The 15,989-nt window shown below is 55.6% G+C and overlaps 1 protein-coding gene across 2 annotated transcripts in view; it reads left to right on the top strand.

The window, feature by feature from the left end:
* Positions 1–579: 579 nt before the first annotated feature.
* The window catches only part of mbtps1 (membrane-bound transcription factor peptidase, site 1), a 200,187-nt gene continuing 184,777 nt past the window's right edge, over positions 580–15,989 (top strand). For both annotated transcript variants that reach the window (XM_070897892.1, XM_070897894.1), the window contains exon 1: positions 580–678. The gene's annotated coding sequence lies outside the window, so the exon portion shown is untranslated. The remainder of the gene's footprint in view (positions 679–15,989) is intronic.

Consider the following 15,989-nt stretch of genomic DNA (forward strand, 5'->3'; position numbering starts at 1 on the left):
TAGCTCCCTCAGCACTGCACAGGAGTGTCAACTTAGACTTTTTGTGCTCAAGTCTCGAGTCAGAGGCAAGTGTGCTACCCACTGAGCCACAACTGACACGTTATGGTTAGGATTGGGGGTCTTACTGACACGTTATGGTTAGGATTGGGGGTCTTAATGTTAGGGCTCGGATTGTGGTCTATGGGTTGGGATTCAGGAGTTACAGTTAGAGTATTGGGGGCTTCTAGGTCTTAGAATTAAGGGTTTAATTTTTTCAGATATGGCGATTGTTTGTGCAATCGATTGTGCGAAATCTGAGCTGACATCTGCGCAGTTACCTCTGCATTGCCTGCAAGAAACTACTAATGCCTCCATGTTTTATCTGCGAGCAACGCTGAGGGAGATCAGCGATGGTGGGCTCTCCAACACTGCCCACGGTTACGCAGCGCCCTATGCGGCAGGACCGGGAACTGCTTCATCTGTGTCCCGCCCACACGTTCACGTCGTCTGTCCGTTTCACCGCCCGACGGTGCTGATTGGCTCCTCGGCCTGTCAGTCTAAGGTGGCTGTGATTGGCTAGAGCGGCGTCAGTTAGTTTGGAGGGCCGACGTATTCTGGGGGTTGTGGGCGGTTTAAAGGGAGCGATTGTCAGCGGTGAGAGAGGGGCGTTGGAGCGACCCGGGCCGGTGGCTGGTGCAGGTGAGGAGGCCTGGCGATCCTAGCAGGGATCGGGAGTGCCAGTTAATGTCCGCCTGGTGGCTGGGGAGTGGCGGGCCCGCTGTCGGGAGTGGGCCTTGTTTGTGGCCTCGAGTTAAGGGGCTGTTCGAGGATCAGGGGACAGCAGGCCCACAGAGGGAGGATGCGGGAGCCAGGGGCTTGCGCCTGAAAGCTCCCTGGACTGTGACTGTCTCCCTGAAGCCGGTGCAGTGACTGAGCGAGGCCTCGCTGCGAGCTAAGCCCTGTTCTTCCAGCTGCTGCTGCTAGAAACCGCTTCGCCCCAAAATGCGCCTCCTTTATCCCTGACAGTTGCTTCAGGGGGGCAGCTGCCTTCACAAGTCTGGCGAACTTTTTGTTTGCGAGGCAGGTAGAGCTGCTTATTGTATTAACGGTAATTTTGACAAGTGTTGTTGCGATGTGCTGCAGTATGTTCGGTGTTTGAAACAAACGAATTTGTTGCCCAAACACTGCAGAAAGTGTGTTTTTTTTAAAGGGGCAATAATTCATGAGGTGTTTCGCAAGGTACTGTAGCGTGTGGTAGTAATAGAGTTTTAATAGTTTATTTTTATTTTGTGGGGGTGGTAATTGTACTTAATGCTGCAGCAGATAATGCAAACTTGGTATGGTTGGCCTGCCCATAAAGTTTCAAGAGTCTGTTCCTGGCTGTACCTGAATTGAGATGGAGACATCTCCCTGATGTCATGAGAATGCTTATTACTTTAGCAACGACTATAATATCTAATGTTAATTCTTAAATTTAAATTAATGTAATCGTGTTTGAATTGACTTTAGTTGGATAAATGGTTGGAATGATTGCATCTGTGGAAAATGGAGAAATAATTGATTTCAGAAAGCTGTAACTCCATCTCAAATGTGAGATATTGTGGAGTGTAATGTCAGGTGGGTGTGAAGTTCTCTTGTAATGAGAATGTATTAAATGAGTTATAGCAATAAGACATCTGTTTAAATGCACCAATAAAATGGTAGAATCTGATCATTTATATCAAGCACTGTATCTTGGGGCAATTGAACTTGTATGGCTGAAGGGCACTGAATCTCCCTGGGCCCCTTTTTTTGTGTTTTTTTTCCCCATGATTATTTACTATTTGTGTACTAATGCTGATTATCTGGTGTCATCATTAAAGTCAGTCCCTTGGAGTCTAGGAAGACTTGCATCCACTCCTGAAGTGAATTCTTTGCTGACTGAACAGTCCAATATGAGAGCCACAGACTCTCTTGTGGGGACAGTGTTTCCTTACTGAATGTCTCCTCCTGTGTTAATCCCTATTTGGAAAGTTTGGAATTATTTTAAATATTGCTGCTTGATTGCAACAAGAAATGGAAAATGCTATTTGAAAATGGCTATTTCCCTAGTGATATTGAACTTCATCAGTTTATAAATGTGGTCCTAAAAAGTGAGCATCTTAGTGGCTACAGATGTATGCTTTCTCATAAAATTATGGCACAGAAATGAGGCCATTTGTTCCATTGTGTTGCTGCTAGCTCTTCAACTGGTGCTATCTACTCTTTAATTCAATTTTTCCTCTGCAATGATTTATTCTCTTCCTCAGTAGACACTTGTGGCAAACCTATTAATATAACATATATGAAATAGGAGCAGGCCATTTGGCCCTTGAGCCTGCTCTGCCGTTCAATAAGATCATGGCAGATCTACCTCAACTCCACTTGCCTGCACGATCCCCATATCCCTGATTCCTTTTTAATATCCAAAAATCTATTGATCTCTAAAATTTGCTAAATGACTGAGCCTCCACAACCCTCTGGGGCAGAGAATTCCAAAGATTCACCACCCTGTGAGTGAAGACATTTCTCCTCTTCAGCCTAAATGGCTGACCCCTTATTCTGAGATTGTGACCCCCTGTTTCCAGACACCCCAGCCAGGGAAAACATCCTCACTGCATCAACCCAGTCGAACCCTGTAAGAATGTTGTATGTTTCAGTGAGATTACCTCTCATTCATATAAACTCTAGAGAATATAGGCCAAGTCTACTCAATCTCTTCTCATTGGGCAATCCCCCCCATCCCAGGAATCAGTCTGGTGAACCTTTTTGTTGCACTCCTTCTATGGCAAATAATGTCCTTCCTTAGGTAAGGAGATCAAACTGTGCACAATACTCAGGTGCAGTCTCATCAGGGCCCTAAATAATTGCAGTAAGATGTTTTTACTCTTGTACTCAAAATCTCTTTACTAAAGGCCAACATACCATTGCTTGCTGTACCTGCATGCTAACTTTGTGATTTATGTACAAGAACACCCAGGTCCCTCTGAACACCAACATTTCTCAATCTCTCGCCATTTAAAAAAAAAATACTCTGCTTTTCCATTTTTTGTACCAAAGTGGATGCGTTCACATTTCTGAACATTCTATTCCATTTGCCATGTTCTTGCCCACTCACTTCGCCTATCTATATCCCCTTGAAGCCTCTGTGTCCTCCTCACAATTTACATTCCTTTGTATCATCAGCAAACTTGGATATATTACATGTCCTAATAGCCCTAGGTGTGGGGAACACTTTTTTTCTAGTGATAGTTTATGATTCTATTGTTACCAATTTTGGCAACTATTGGAATCAATCTTTCAGTATTTACCTTCTCAATATTTTAGAATTGTCAAGACCTCTAATGGATTCCCACCATAACCCCTGTTCCAGTTAAAAAGCACTTTTATTTTTGAGTTTTTCTTAACTAAAATCTCCCATTTATGGTGCCATTCCAGTGCTTTTTTTGTTATGCATTATTTGGCTGTGATATTCTTACAGTGGCATCCCTGATTTACATAAATCCATCTGTGGCCTAACCAAGATGCAAGGAAATAAGTCTTTGAATTAAACCCAGAATCCTGTTTCATGGCATTTTCTGCCTGTAGAGGCTCCTTTTTAATAATCTGTGTATATTCTTTCTGAGAACACTTGATACTTGTAGCTCTCTGTGAGAGCCCGAGGTATCACTCTTGGTAGGTTAGGTGGTGATGGTCACTGTTTGACAGCAGATCAAGTTGATAGAGACTGACTATGTACAGTAATTGGACTGTAAACTAGGTAATGGTAATTAAAGCAATAAATACTTCCTGTTATCTTATTATCAAACCCTGTATAGAGTGAGAACATCTGTTGTCTCTTCTTGGACTGAGAACCAAGATGTTTTTGGAGCTCTTGTAAAGAGGGTCAGTTTACATATTTTAAATCCTTTTTTAATATAGAAATTTATTCTCTCAAGGTGTGAGCTATGCTGGTAAGGCCATATCTGGTTTCCTCGAAGGTGGTTGGTAGTTTTTGCAACTGTGGCTTGGTAGGCCACTTTGAGTCATGTTCATGCCAAACTAAGTAGGGTTGGCATTAGTGAACTGGTTGAGGTTTTTAATGACCATCTGGCAACTTTCATTCTCTTTCCCCCCCCCCCCCCCCCCCCCAGTGCTAGTTCGTATCTATTGAATTAATCTTCACAACTTGTCATCATTGGAATTTGAATGCTTAACCTCTGGATTGCTAGTCCAGTACTGTGCCTGAAACTGGAGATTAACATGCCTGCGAATTCTGCCAAGTATACCCACTATTGTGCTTTCAGTTTATTATTGAGTTTTAGCACCCCTTGGCTCTATCTGCCAGTGAAGTCCGTTCAGGCTCTGCTGATTGGGAGCTGCCGTGGTAAGCATTATCAGCTCTCATTTCCTGGAGCCTGACTTGGGCAGCAGTGGCAACTTTGTTTTTAAGAAAGCTACAAGCACACGTTTTCTGAAGCTACAGTTTGAACTCGGGTATCTGTTTTGTGCATGGGCCACTGCTTTACACCTGAGTTGATCAATAACATACTAAAAACACTCTGCTCATGGTAATCAACCTTTTCACAAGGCTTGGGTAAAGAACAGGTTTGTTGGATTTTTGGATAATGAGTAGTTATTTTGTCTTGGAAGGGTAGAATGAAGATGTGTTCTTCTTGAACACTTAGTCTGATAGGAAATCCTTTTATCAGCATTTCCTTTTTTGACATGCGTATAGCAGGGATGAAGAATCCTTGGCAAAATGATTGAGATGCTTTGAATAGTAACAACTCAAATAAGTATCCCTGCTGACCTTGTTTTCTTTACTGTTTGTTGCCTTTATTTGACAGATGTGAGGCAGGCATGTCCTGTTCACCAGGATTTGAATGTTTGAGCCATTCTGTCACCAATGGGTATTTAAAGCAAGAGCAGTTTTCAGGGGCCTCTAATTACTTTTTATTTGACTTTAGTCCATCCACCCCAAAGTGGGGATGGCTTTTGCTGTCCTTGGACCAAGCCAAAACAAAGACTTTGATTTTATATAGCACATTTCATGACCTCGGGACACCCCAAAACTCTTTATAGCAATGAAGTACTTTTGAAATGTCGTTACTGATGTAATGTTACTGATATAATGTCGGAAACATTACAAACCAAGATCTTTTGATGAATTTTTACTGATTGAGGTGAGTGATGCTGGTATTTTCTGCTATTGTCAAATAAACGTCTTGGGCTTTCCATCAATGTTATGTTTGTTGAGTTATTTGCTAGTTATTGTCTAGGGTTCAGCATTCCCGATAAAGAAAAATACTTTATAATGCCTTTTACAACCACCAGAGGTACTTTGAGTGCAGTCACTGTTGTAATGTCGGAAACGCAGTATATCGTGCTCCCATGTGAATTCTCATCTCTCTGACTGGTGAACTTGTCTCTCTCTGTCTGTCTGTCTCTCTCTCTCTCTCTCTCTCTCTCTCTCTCTCTCTCTCGCCTCCTCCCTCCCTCCCTCCCTCTCTCTCATCCCCTCCCTCCCTCCCTCTCTCTCGTCTCCCTCCCTCTCTCTCGTCTCCTCCCTCCCTCCCTCCCTCCCTCTCTCTCGTCCCCTCCCTCCCTCCCTCTCTCTCGTCCCCTCCCTCCCTCCCTCGCTCTCTCTCTCTCGTCCCCTCCCTCCCTCTCTCTCGTCCCCTCCCTCCCTCTCTCTCTCTCGTCCCCTCCCTCGCGCTCTCTCTCTCGTCCCCTCCCTCCCTCGCGCTCTCTCTCTCGTCCCCTCCCTCCCTCGCGCGCTCTCTCTCTCGTCCCCTCCCTCCCTCGCGCGCTCTCTCTCTCGTCCCCTCCCTCCCTCGCGCGCTCTCTCTCTCGTCCCCTCCCTCCCTCGCGCGCTCTCTCTCTCGTCCCCTCCCTCCCTCGCGCGCTCTCTCTCTCGTCCCCTCCCTCCCTCGCGCGCTCTCTCTCTCGTCCCCTCCCTCCCTCGCGCGCTCTCTCTCTCGTCCCCTCCCTCCCTCGCGCGCTCTCTCTCTCGTCCCCTCCCTCCCTCGCGCGCTCTCTCTCTCGTCCCCTCCCTCCCTCGCGCGCTCTCTCTCTCGTCCCCTCCCTCCCTCGCGCGCTCTCTCTCTCTCGTCCCCTCCCTCCCTCGCGCGCTCTCTCTCTCTCGTCCCCTCCCTCCCTCGCGCGCTCTCTCTCTCTCGTCCCCTCCCTCCCTCGCGCGCTCTCTCTCTCTCGTCCCCTCCCTCCCTCGCGCGCTCTCTCTCTCTCGTCCCCTCCCTCCCTCGCGCGCTCTCTCTCTCTCGTCCCCTCCCTCCCTCGCGCGCTCTCTCTCTCTCGTCCCCTCCCTCCCTCGCGCGCTCTCTCTCTCTCGTCCCCTCCCTCCCTCGCGCGCTCTCTCTCTCTCGTCCCCTCCCTCCCTCGCGCGCTCTCTCTCTCTCGTCCCCTCCCTCCCTCGCGCGCTCTCTCTCTCTCGTCCCCTCCCTCCCTCGCGCGCTCTCTCTCTCTCGTCCCCTCCCTCCCTCGCGCGCTCTCTCTCTCTCGTCCCCTCCCTCCCTCGCGCGCTCTCTCTCTCTCGTCCCCTCCCTCCCTCGCGCGCTCTCTCTCTCTCGTCCCCTCCCTCCCTCGCGCGCTCTCTCTCTCTCGTCCCCTCCCTCCCTCGCGCGCTCTCTCTCTCTCGTCCCCTCCCTCCCTCGCGCGCTCTCTCTCTCTCGTCCCTCCCTCCCTCGCGCGCTCTCTCTCTCTCGTCCCCTCCCTCCCTCGCGCGCTCTCTCTCTCTCGTCCCCTCCCTCCCTCGCGCGCTCTCTCTCTCTCGTCCCCTCCCTCCCTCGCGCGCTCTCTCTCTCTCGTCCCTCCCTCCCTCGCGCGCTCTCTCTCTCTCGTCCCCTCCCTCCCTCGCGCGCTCTCTCTCTCTCGTCCCCTCCCTCCCTCGCGCGCTCTCTCTCTCTCGTCCCCTCCCTCCCTCGCGCGCTCTCTCTCTCTCGTCCCCTCCCTCCCTCGCGCGCTCTCTCTCTCTCGTCCCCTCCCTCCCTCGCGCGCTCTCTCTCTCTCGTCCCCTCCCTCCCTCGCGCGCTCTCTCTCTCTCGTCCCCTCCCTCCCTCGCGCGCTCTCTCTCTCTCGTCCCCTCCCTCCCTCGCCCTCCCTCGCGCGCTCTCTCTCTCTCGTCCCCTCCCTCCCTCGCGCGCTCTCTCTCTCTCGTCCCCTCCCTCCCTCGCGCGCTCTCTCTCTCTCGTCCCCTCCCTCCCTCGCGCGCTCTCTCTCTCTCGTCCCCTCCCTCCCTCGCGCGCTCTCTCTCTCTCTCGTCCCCTCCCTCCCTCGCGCGCTCTCTCTCTCTCGTCCCCTCCCTCCCTCGCGCGCTCTCTCTCTCTCGTCCCCTCCCTCCCTCGCGCGCTCTCTCTCTCTCGTCCCCTCCCTCCCTCGCGCGCTCTCTCTCTCTCGTCCCCTCCCTCCCTCGCGCGCTCTCTCTCTCTCTCGTCCCCTCCCTCCCTCGCGCGCTCTCTCTCTCTCTCGTCCCCTCCCTCCCTCGCGCGCTCTCTCTCTCTCTCGTCCCCTCCCTCCCTCGCGCGCTCTCTCTCTCTCTCGTCCCCTCCCTCCCTCGCGCGCTCTCTCTCTCTCGTCCCCTCCCTCTCCCGCGCGCTCTCTCTCTCGTCCCCTCCCTCCCTCGCGCGCCTCTCTCTCTCTCGTCCCCTCCCTCCCTCGCGCGCTCTCTCTCTCTCGTCCCCTCCCTCCCTCGCGCGCTCTCTCTCTCTCGTCCCCTCCCTCCCTCGCGCGCTCTCTCTCTCTCTCGTCCCCTCCCTCCCTCGCGCGCTCTCTCTCTCTCGTCCCCTCCCTCCCTCGCGCGCTCTCTCTCTCTCGTCCCCTCCCTCCCTCGCGCGCTCTCTCTCTCTCGTCCCCTCCCTCCTCGCGCGCTCTCTCTCTCTCTCTTCCCCTCCCTCCCTCGCGCGCTCTCTCTCTCTCTCGTCCCCTCCCTCCCTCGCGCGCTCTTCTCTCTCGTCCCCTCCCTCCCTCGCGCGCTTCTCTCTCTCTCGTCCCTCCCTCCCTCGCGCGCTCTCTCCTCTCTCTCTCCTGTCCCCTCCCTCCCTCGCGCGCTCTCTCTCTCTCGTCCCCTCCCTCCCTCGCGCGCTCTCTCTCTCTCTCGTCCCCTCCCTCCCTCGCGCGCTCTCTCTCTCTCTCGTCCCCTCCCTCCCTCGCGCGCTCTCTCTCTCTCGTCCCCTCCCTCCCTCGCGCGCTCTCTCTCTCTCTCGTCCCCTCCCTCCCTCGCGCGCTCTCTCTCTCTCTCGTCCCCTCCCTCCCTCGCGCGCTCTCTCTCTCTCTCGTCCCCTCCCTCCCTCGCGCGCTCTCTCTCTCTCTCGTCCCCTCCCTCCCTCGCGCGCTCTCTCTCTCTCTCGTCCCCTCCCTCCCTCGCGCGCTCTCTCTCTCTCTCGTCCCCTCCCTCCCTCGCGCGCTCTCTCTCTCTCTCGTCCCCTCCCTCCCTCGCGCGCTCTCTCTCTCTCTCGTCCCCTCCCTCCCTCGCGCGCTCTCTCTCTCTCTCGTCCCCTCCCTCCCTCGCGCGCTCTCTCTCTCTCTCGTCCCCTCCCTCCCTCGCGCGCTCTCTCTCTCTCTCGTCCCCTCCCTCCCTCGCGCGCTCTCTCTCTCTCCGTCCCCTCCCTCCCTCGCGCGCTCTCTCTCTCTCTCGTCCCCTCCCTCCCTCGCGCGCTCTCTCTCTCTCTCGTCCCCTCCCTCCCTCGCGCGCTCTCTCTCTCTCTCGTCCCCTCCCTCCCTCGCGCGCTCTCTCTCTCTCTCGTCCCCTCCCTCCCTCGCGCGCTCTCTCTCTCTCTCGTCCCCTCCCTCCCTCGCGCGCTCTCTCTCTCTCTCGTCCCCTCCCTCCCTCGCGCGCTCTCTCTCTCTCTCGTCCCTCCCTCCCTCGGCGCCCCTCCCTCCCTCGCGCGCTCTCTCTCTCTCTCGTCCCCTCCCTCCCTCGCGCGCTCTCTCTCTCTCTCGTCCCCTCCCTCCCTCGCGCGCTCTCTCTCTCTCTCGTCCCCTCCCTCCTCGCGCGCTCTCTCTCTCTCTCGTCCCCTCCCTCCCTCGCGCGCTCTCTCTCTCTCTCGTCCCCTCCTCCCTCGCGCGCTCTCTCTCTCTCTCGTCCCCTCCCTCCCTCGCGCGCTCTCTCTCTCTCTCGTCCCCTCCCTCCCTCGCGCGCTCTCTCTCTCTCTCGTCCCCTCCCTCCCTCGCGCGCTCTCTCTCTCTCTCGTCCCCTCCCTCCCTCGCGCGCTCTCTCTCTCTCTCGTCCCCTCCCTCCCTCGCGCGCTCTCTCTCTCTCTCGTCCCCTCCCTCCCTCGCGCGCTCTCTCTCTCTCTCGTCCCCTCCCTCCCTCGCGCGCTCTCTCTCTCTCTCGTCCCCTCCCTCCCTCGCGCGCTCTCTCTCTCTCTCGTCCCCTCCCTCCCTCGCGCGCTCTCTCTCTCTCTCGTCCCTCCCTCCCTCGCGCGCTCTCTCTCTCTCTCGTCCCCTCCCTCCCTCGCGCGCTCTCTCTCTCTCTCGTCCCTCCCTCCCTCGCGCGCTCTCTCTCTCTCTCGTCCCCTCCCTCCCTCGCGCGCTCTCTCTCTCTCTCGTCCCCTCCCTCCCTCGCGCGCTCTCTCTCTCTCTCGTCCCCTCCCTCCCTCGCGCGCTCTCTCTCTCTCTCGTCCCCTCCCTCCCTCGCGCGCTCTCTCTCTCTCTCGTCCCCTCCCTCCCTCGCGCGCTCTCTCTCTCTCTCGTCCCCTCCCTCCCTCGCGCGCTCTCTCTCTCTCTCGTCCCCTCCCTCCCTCGCGCGCTCTCTCTCTCTCTCGTCCCCTCCCTCCCTCGCGCGCTCTCTCTCTCTCTCGTCCCCTCCCTCCCTCGCGCGCTCTCTCTCTCTCTCGTCCCCTCCCTCCCTCGCGCGCTCTCTCTCTCTCTCGTCCCCTCCCTCCTCGCGCCTCTCTCTCTTCGCGCGCGCTCTCTCTCTCTCTCGTCCCCTCCCTCCCTCGCGCGCTCTCTCTCTCTCTCGTCCCCTCCCTCCCTCGCGCGCTCTCTCTCTCTCTCGTCCCCTCCCTCCCTCGCGCGCTCTCTCTCTCTCTCGTCCCCTCCCTCCCTCGCGCGCTCTCTCTCTCTCTCGTCCCCTCCCTCCCTCGCGCGCTCTCTCTCTCTCTCGTCCCCTCCCTCCCTCGCGCGCTCTCTCTCTCTCTCGTCCCCTCCCTCCCTCGCGCGCTCTCTCTCTCTCTCGTCCCCTCCCTCCCTCGCGCGCTCTCTCTCTCTCGTCCCCTCCCTCCCTCGCGCGCTCTCTCTCTCTCTCGTCCCCTCCCTCCCTCGCGCGCTCTCTCTCTCTCTCGTCCCCTCCCTCCCTCGCGCGCTCTCTCTCTCTCTCGTCCCCTCCCTCCCTCGCGCGCTCTCTCTCTCTCTCGTCCCCTCCCTCCCTCGCGCGCTCTCTCTCTCTCTCGTCCCCTCCCTCCCTCGCGCGCTCTCTCTCTCTCTCGTCCCCTCCCTCCCTCGCGCGCTCTCTCTCTCTCTCGTCCCCTCCCTCCCTCGCGCGCTCTCTCTCTCTCGTCCCCTCCCTCCCTCGCGCGCTCTCTCTCTCTCTCGTCCCCTCCCTCCCTCGCGCGCTCTCTCTCTCTCTCGTCCCCTCCTCGCGCGCTCTCTCTCTCTCTCGTCCCCTCGCGCGCTCTCTCTCTCTCTCGTCCCCCTCCCGCGCTCTCTCTCTCCGTCCCCTCCCTCCCTCGCGCGCTCTCTCTCTCCGTCCCCTCCCTCCCTCGCGCGCTCTCTCTCCTCGTCCCCTCCCTCCCTCGCGCGCTCTCTCTCTCTCGTCCCCTCCCTCGCGCGCTCTCTCTCTCTCTCGTCCCCCCTCGCGCGCTCTCTCTTCTCTCGTCCCCTCGCGCGCTCTCTCTCTCTCGTCCCCCTCGCGCGCTCTCTCTCTCTCTCGTCCCCTCGCGCGCTCTCTCTCTCTGTCCCCTCGCGCGCTCTCTCTCTCTCGTCCCCTCCCTCCGCGCGTCTCTCTCTCGTCCCCCCCCTCGCGCGCTCTCTCTCTCTCGTCCCCTCGCGCGCTCTCTCTCTCTCGTCCCCTCGCGCGCTCTCTCTCTCTCGTCCCCTCGCGCGCTCTCTCTCTCTCGTCCCCTCGCGCGCTCTCTCTCTCTCGTCCCCTCCCTCCCTCGCGCGCTCTCTCTCTCTCTCTCGCGCGCTCTCTCTCTCTCGTCCCCTCGCGCGCTCTCTCTCTCTCGTCCCCTCCCTCGCGCGCTCTCTCTCTCTCGTCCCTCCCTCGCGCGCTCTCCTCTCTCTCTCGTCCCCTCCCTCGCGCTCTCTCTCTCTCTCTCGTCCCCTCCCTCGCGCGCTCTCTCTCTCTCTCGTCCCCTCCCTCGCGCGCTCTCTCTCTCTCTCGTCCCCTCCCTCGCGCGCTCTCTCTCTCTCTCGTCCCCTCCCTCGCGCGCTCTCTCTCTCTCTCGTCCCCTCCCTCGCGCGCTCTCTCTCTCTCTCGTCCCCTCCCTCGCGCGCTCTCTCTCTCTCTCGTCCCCTCCCTCGCGCGCTCTCTCTCTCTCTCGTCCCCTCCCTCGCGCGCTCTCTCTCTCTCTCGTCCCCTCCCTCGCGCGCTCTCTCTCTCTCTCGTCCCCTCCCTCGCGCGCTCTCTCTCTCTCTCGTCCCCTCCCTCGCGCGCTCTCTCTCTCTCTCGTCCCCTCCCTCGCGCGCTCTCTCTCTCTCTCGTCCCCTCCCTCGCGCGCGCTCTCTCTCTCTCGTCCCCTCCCTCGCGCGCTCTCTCTCTCTCTCGTCCCCTCCCTCGCGCTCTCTCTCTCTCTCTCTCTCGTCCCCTCCCTCGCGCTCTCTCTCTCTCTCTCTCTCGTCCCCTCCCTCGCGCTCTCTCTCTCTCTCTCTCGTCCCCTCCCTCGCGCTCTCTCTCTCTCTCTCTCTCGTCCCCTCCCTCGCGCTCTCTCTCTCTCTCTCTCTCGTCCCCTCCCTCGCGCTCTCTCTCTCTCTCTCTCTCGTCCCCTCCCTCGCGCTCTCTCTCTCTCTCTCTCGTCCCCTCCCTCGCGCTCTCTCTCTCTCTCTCTCGTCCCCTCCCTCCCTCGCGCTCTCTCTCTCTCTCTATCGTCCCCTCCCTCCCTCGCGCTCTCTCTCTCTCTCTCTCTCTCGTCCCCTCCCTCCCTCGCGCTCTCTCTCTCTCTCTCTCTCTCGTCCCCTCCCTCCCTCGCGCGCTCTCTCTCTCTCTCGTCCCCTCCCTCCCTCGCTCGCGCTCTCTCTCTCTCTCGTCCCCTCCCTCCCTCGCTCGCTCTCTCTCTCTCTCTCGTCCCCTCCCTCCCTCGCTCGCTCTCTCTCTCTCTCGTCCCCTCCCTCCCTCGCTCGCTCTCTCTCTCTCTCGCTCGCGCTCGCGCTCTCCCGCGCCCCTCTCGCGCTCCCGGCCGCCCTCCCGCCCCCTCTCGCGCTCCTCTACAAACGAATAAGTTGTTTCACTTGCATAGATAAACATACAATTTATACTTTCCCTACACTATTCTATATAAAGCAACAAAGGCACCAGTTGCTTTCTTTCTAAACATGAAGATTGAAACAGAAGACCACTCGCTGTAAACTTCCTACTCTCCTTCCCTGACTATTCTCCACTTTTAACTTCGAGCTACACACACACATTGACTGCCCTCTTTGATAATCTCATTTATATTGGTAGTCTGAAGTTAAGTCTGTTCTCCCAGCTATTAATCAGAGGGCTCCAGCCAGTTAACACTTTGCCCTCTTCCCATTGATTCTAGGAACCACTGTCAATCCCAGTCACTACCCCAGGTTGAGACTTTCTTTGAATTGTGACCAGGGGCTTCTCGTATCTTGGATGGTTACGTGACACTGGGCAAATTGAATAGAACAACTCCTTAAGCAACAAAGTGTCCTCATGGTAGGTACTTCTGAGGAACCAAGCACCAACTTTCTCAATAGCACAGGATGCTTGAGAATGCAAACTGTGGTCCCTGGCATGGTTAATTGATTATCACTTCAGGCCAGCATTGTTTGGGTCAAAGTGAACTTGCACCTTGAAACCATTCTCTTAGACGATTGTCTGGCCTGACCAGATAGCTTTCTGCTGACATGAACACTGTTTGTCCTTGGATACTACAGGGCTGTAGTGATACCTGCCCTCCTATATGGCTCAGACGTGGACCATATACAGTAGACACTTCAACACCAGTGCTGCCTCCGCAAGATTCTGCGAATCCATTGAGGGAATAGACGCACCAACATCAGTGTTGTCGATCAGGCCAACGTCCCCTGCATCGAAGCACTGACCACACGCGATCAACTCCGTTGGACGGGTTACATCGTCCGCATGCCTGACACAGGACTCCCAAAGCAAGCGTCCATTTGGAACTCCTACACAGCAAGCGAGCCCCAGGTGGGCAGAGGAAACTTTTCAAGGACGCCCTCATAGCCTCCTTGATGATAAAGTGCAATATCCCCACCGGCATCTGGGAATCCCTGGCCCAAGAGCTCAAAAGTGGAGGAAGAGCATACGGGAGGGCGCTGAGCACCTTGAGTCGCGTCGCTGAGAGCATGCGGCGGTCAAGCGCAGGCAGCGGTAGAAGCGTGCGGCAAATCGGACTCCCTACGCACCCTTTCCTCCAACGACTGTCTGTCCCACCTATGACTGTACAGTCCAATACGGGAATTGCACTCTGTCACCTGAGAACTCAATGGAAGCAAGTCTTCCTCGATTTCGAGGGACTGCCGATGATGATTGTCCTTGGGTGTTGCCCCCTTCGTGCAGATTCTAGCATTGTAATCAACAATGTGCGTTTAACTCCAATCAACAGCAAGCACTCCTATGCATGGTTAAGTCCTTTTTGATTTTCCACCTCTGCCATCCTTGTAATTGGAGTGAAAGTTGCCTTCTAGTTTTAAGTATCTTGTAACTATTGTACAATATCTTGTCTTAAGTCAGGTCCCTTCTGTATATATTACAGTACAGTAGTTGATTTATTTTTTCATGCACTTTTTTTCTGTTCCTGCCTTGTTTGGGGGGGGGGGGGGGAAATCTCCCATATTATTGCATCATTTACTGCAATACATGCTGTTGTGTATCTGTAAAGCATGCACTCCCATGTTCCACCACCAGGGAGTGCATCCCCGGAAGTCCCAAGGGATCGCAGAATCCCTTGGGAGCACTGTATATAAGTCAGCCACTAAGGCCTGTTCCTCACTCTGGAATGTCTTAATAAAGACTGAGGTCACTGTTACTTTAACTTCCCTGTGTGCAGTCTCATCTGTGTTAGGAACACAATAACTGGCGACGAGTATACGAATCCAATGCAAAGATGCAGAAAACTGTGGGCATCCTGGGGAAATTCTCGGAGGGTGAGGACTGGGAAGCTTATGTCGAATGGCTAGACCAGTACTTTGTAGCCAACGAGCTGGACGGAGAAGGTAGTGCTGCAAAAAGGAGAGCGGTCCTCCTCACGGTCTGTGGGGCACCGACCTACAGCTTCATGAAGAATCTTCTGGCTCCAGTGAAACCCACAGATAAGTTGCATGAGGAGCTGTGTACACTGGTTCGGGAGCATCTTAACCCGAGGGAGAGCATGCTGATGGTGAGGTATCGGTTTTACACGTGCCAGCGATCTGAAGGTCAGGAAGTGGCGAGCTACGTCGCCGTGCTAAGGCGACTTGCAGGACAATGTGAGTTTGATCGCTACCTGGAGCAAATGCTCAGACTTTTTTGTACTCGGCATTGGCCACGAGACCATCCTACAAAAACTTCTGACTGTAGAGACACTGACCCTCAGTAAGGCCATTCCGATAGCACCAGCATTTATGTCCACCAGTGATAACACCAAACAAATCTCTCAGCACACAAGTGCTAGCAATGTTCATAAATTAATTGGAACTGTGTTTGCGAGCAGAAATGTACAGGGCAGAAACCATGAGTCTGCAACTGCCAGCAGGCCTCGGGTGACCCAGATGACTCAGAATCTGCAACAAAGGATGAATGCAAGGCAATTCACATCTTGTTGGCGTTGTGGAGGCTTCCATTCATGCCGCTTCAAAGGGCATATTTGCAAGAGCTGTGGAACAATGGGGCACCTCCAACGAGCTTGCAGACGAGCTGCAAGCTCTGCAAAACCTGCTAACCACCACGTGGCAGAGGAAGATCAGTCCATGGTAGATTAAAGCAATTTTGAGCCTCAGAGGAGGCAGATGCTGAAGTACACTGGGTGCATACATTTTCGAAGAAATGTCCACCTTTAATGCTAAATGTAAAATTGAATGGCTTACCCGTAGCCATGGAACTGGACACTGGCACTAGCCAATCCATAATGAGTAAAAAGATGTTTGAGAGGCTGTGGTGCAACAAGGCACTCAGACCAGACCTGAGTCCCATCCACATGAAACTAAGAACGTACACCAAAGAGCTCATCACTGTCCTGGGCAGCGCCATGGTCAAGGTCACCTACAAGGGAACAGTGCACAAACTGCCACTCTGGATTGTCCCGGACGATGGCCCCACACTGCTTGGAAGGAGCTGACTGGGCAAAATCCGCTGGAACTGGGATGACATCCGAGCGCTATCCCATGTCGATGAGGCCTCATGTACCCATGTTCCCTTTTTGAGCCAGGCATTGGAAACTTTTCTGGGGTGAAGGTGCGGATCCACTTGGTCCCAGAGGCACGACCCATTCACCAAGGCGCGAGCGGTACCTCAGGATGAGGGAGAGAGTGCCAATCGAGCTGGACAGGCTGCAATGCGAGGGCATAATCTCCCCAGTGGAATTCAGTGAATGGGCCAGCCCGATTGTTCCAGTACTCAAAAGTGATGGCACGGTCAGGATTTGCGGCGATTATAAAGTAACTATTAATCGTTTCTCGCAACAGGACCAATACCCGCTACCCAAGTGCGATATGTGCGATGCTGGCAGGAGGCAAGACGTTCACCAAGTTCAACCTGACTTCGGCCTACATGACGCAGAAGCTGGAGGAGTCTTCGAAGGGCCTTACCTGCAACAACATGCATAAGGGACTGTTCATCTACAACAGATGCCCGTTTGGAATTTGGTCGGCTGCAGCGATCTTCCAGA

The sequence above is a fragment of the Pristiophorus japonicus genome, chromosome 13, assembly GCF_044704955.1.
Source record: "Pristiophorus japonicus isolate sPriJap1 chromosome 13, sPriJap1.hap1, whole genome shotgun sequence".
Taxonomy (NCBI): Eukaryota; Metazoa; Chordata; class Chondrichthyes; family Pristiophoridae; genus Pristiophorus; species Pristiophorus japonicus.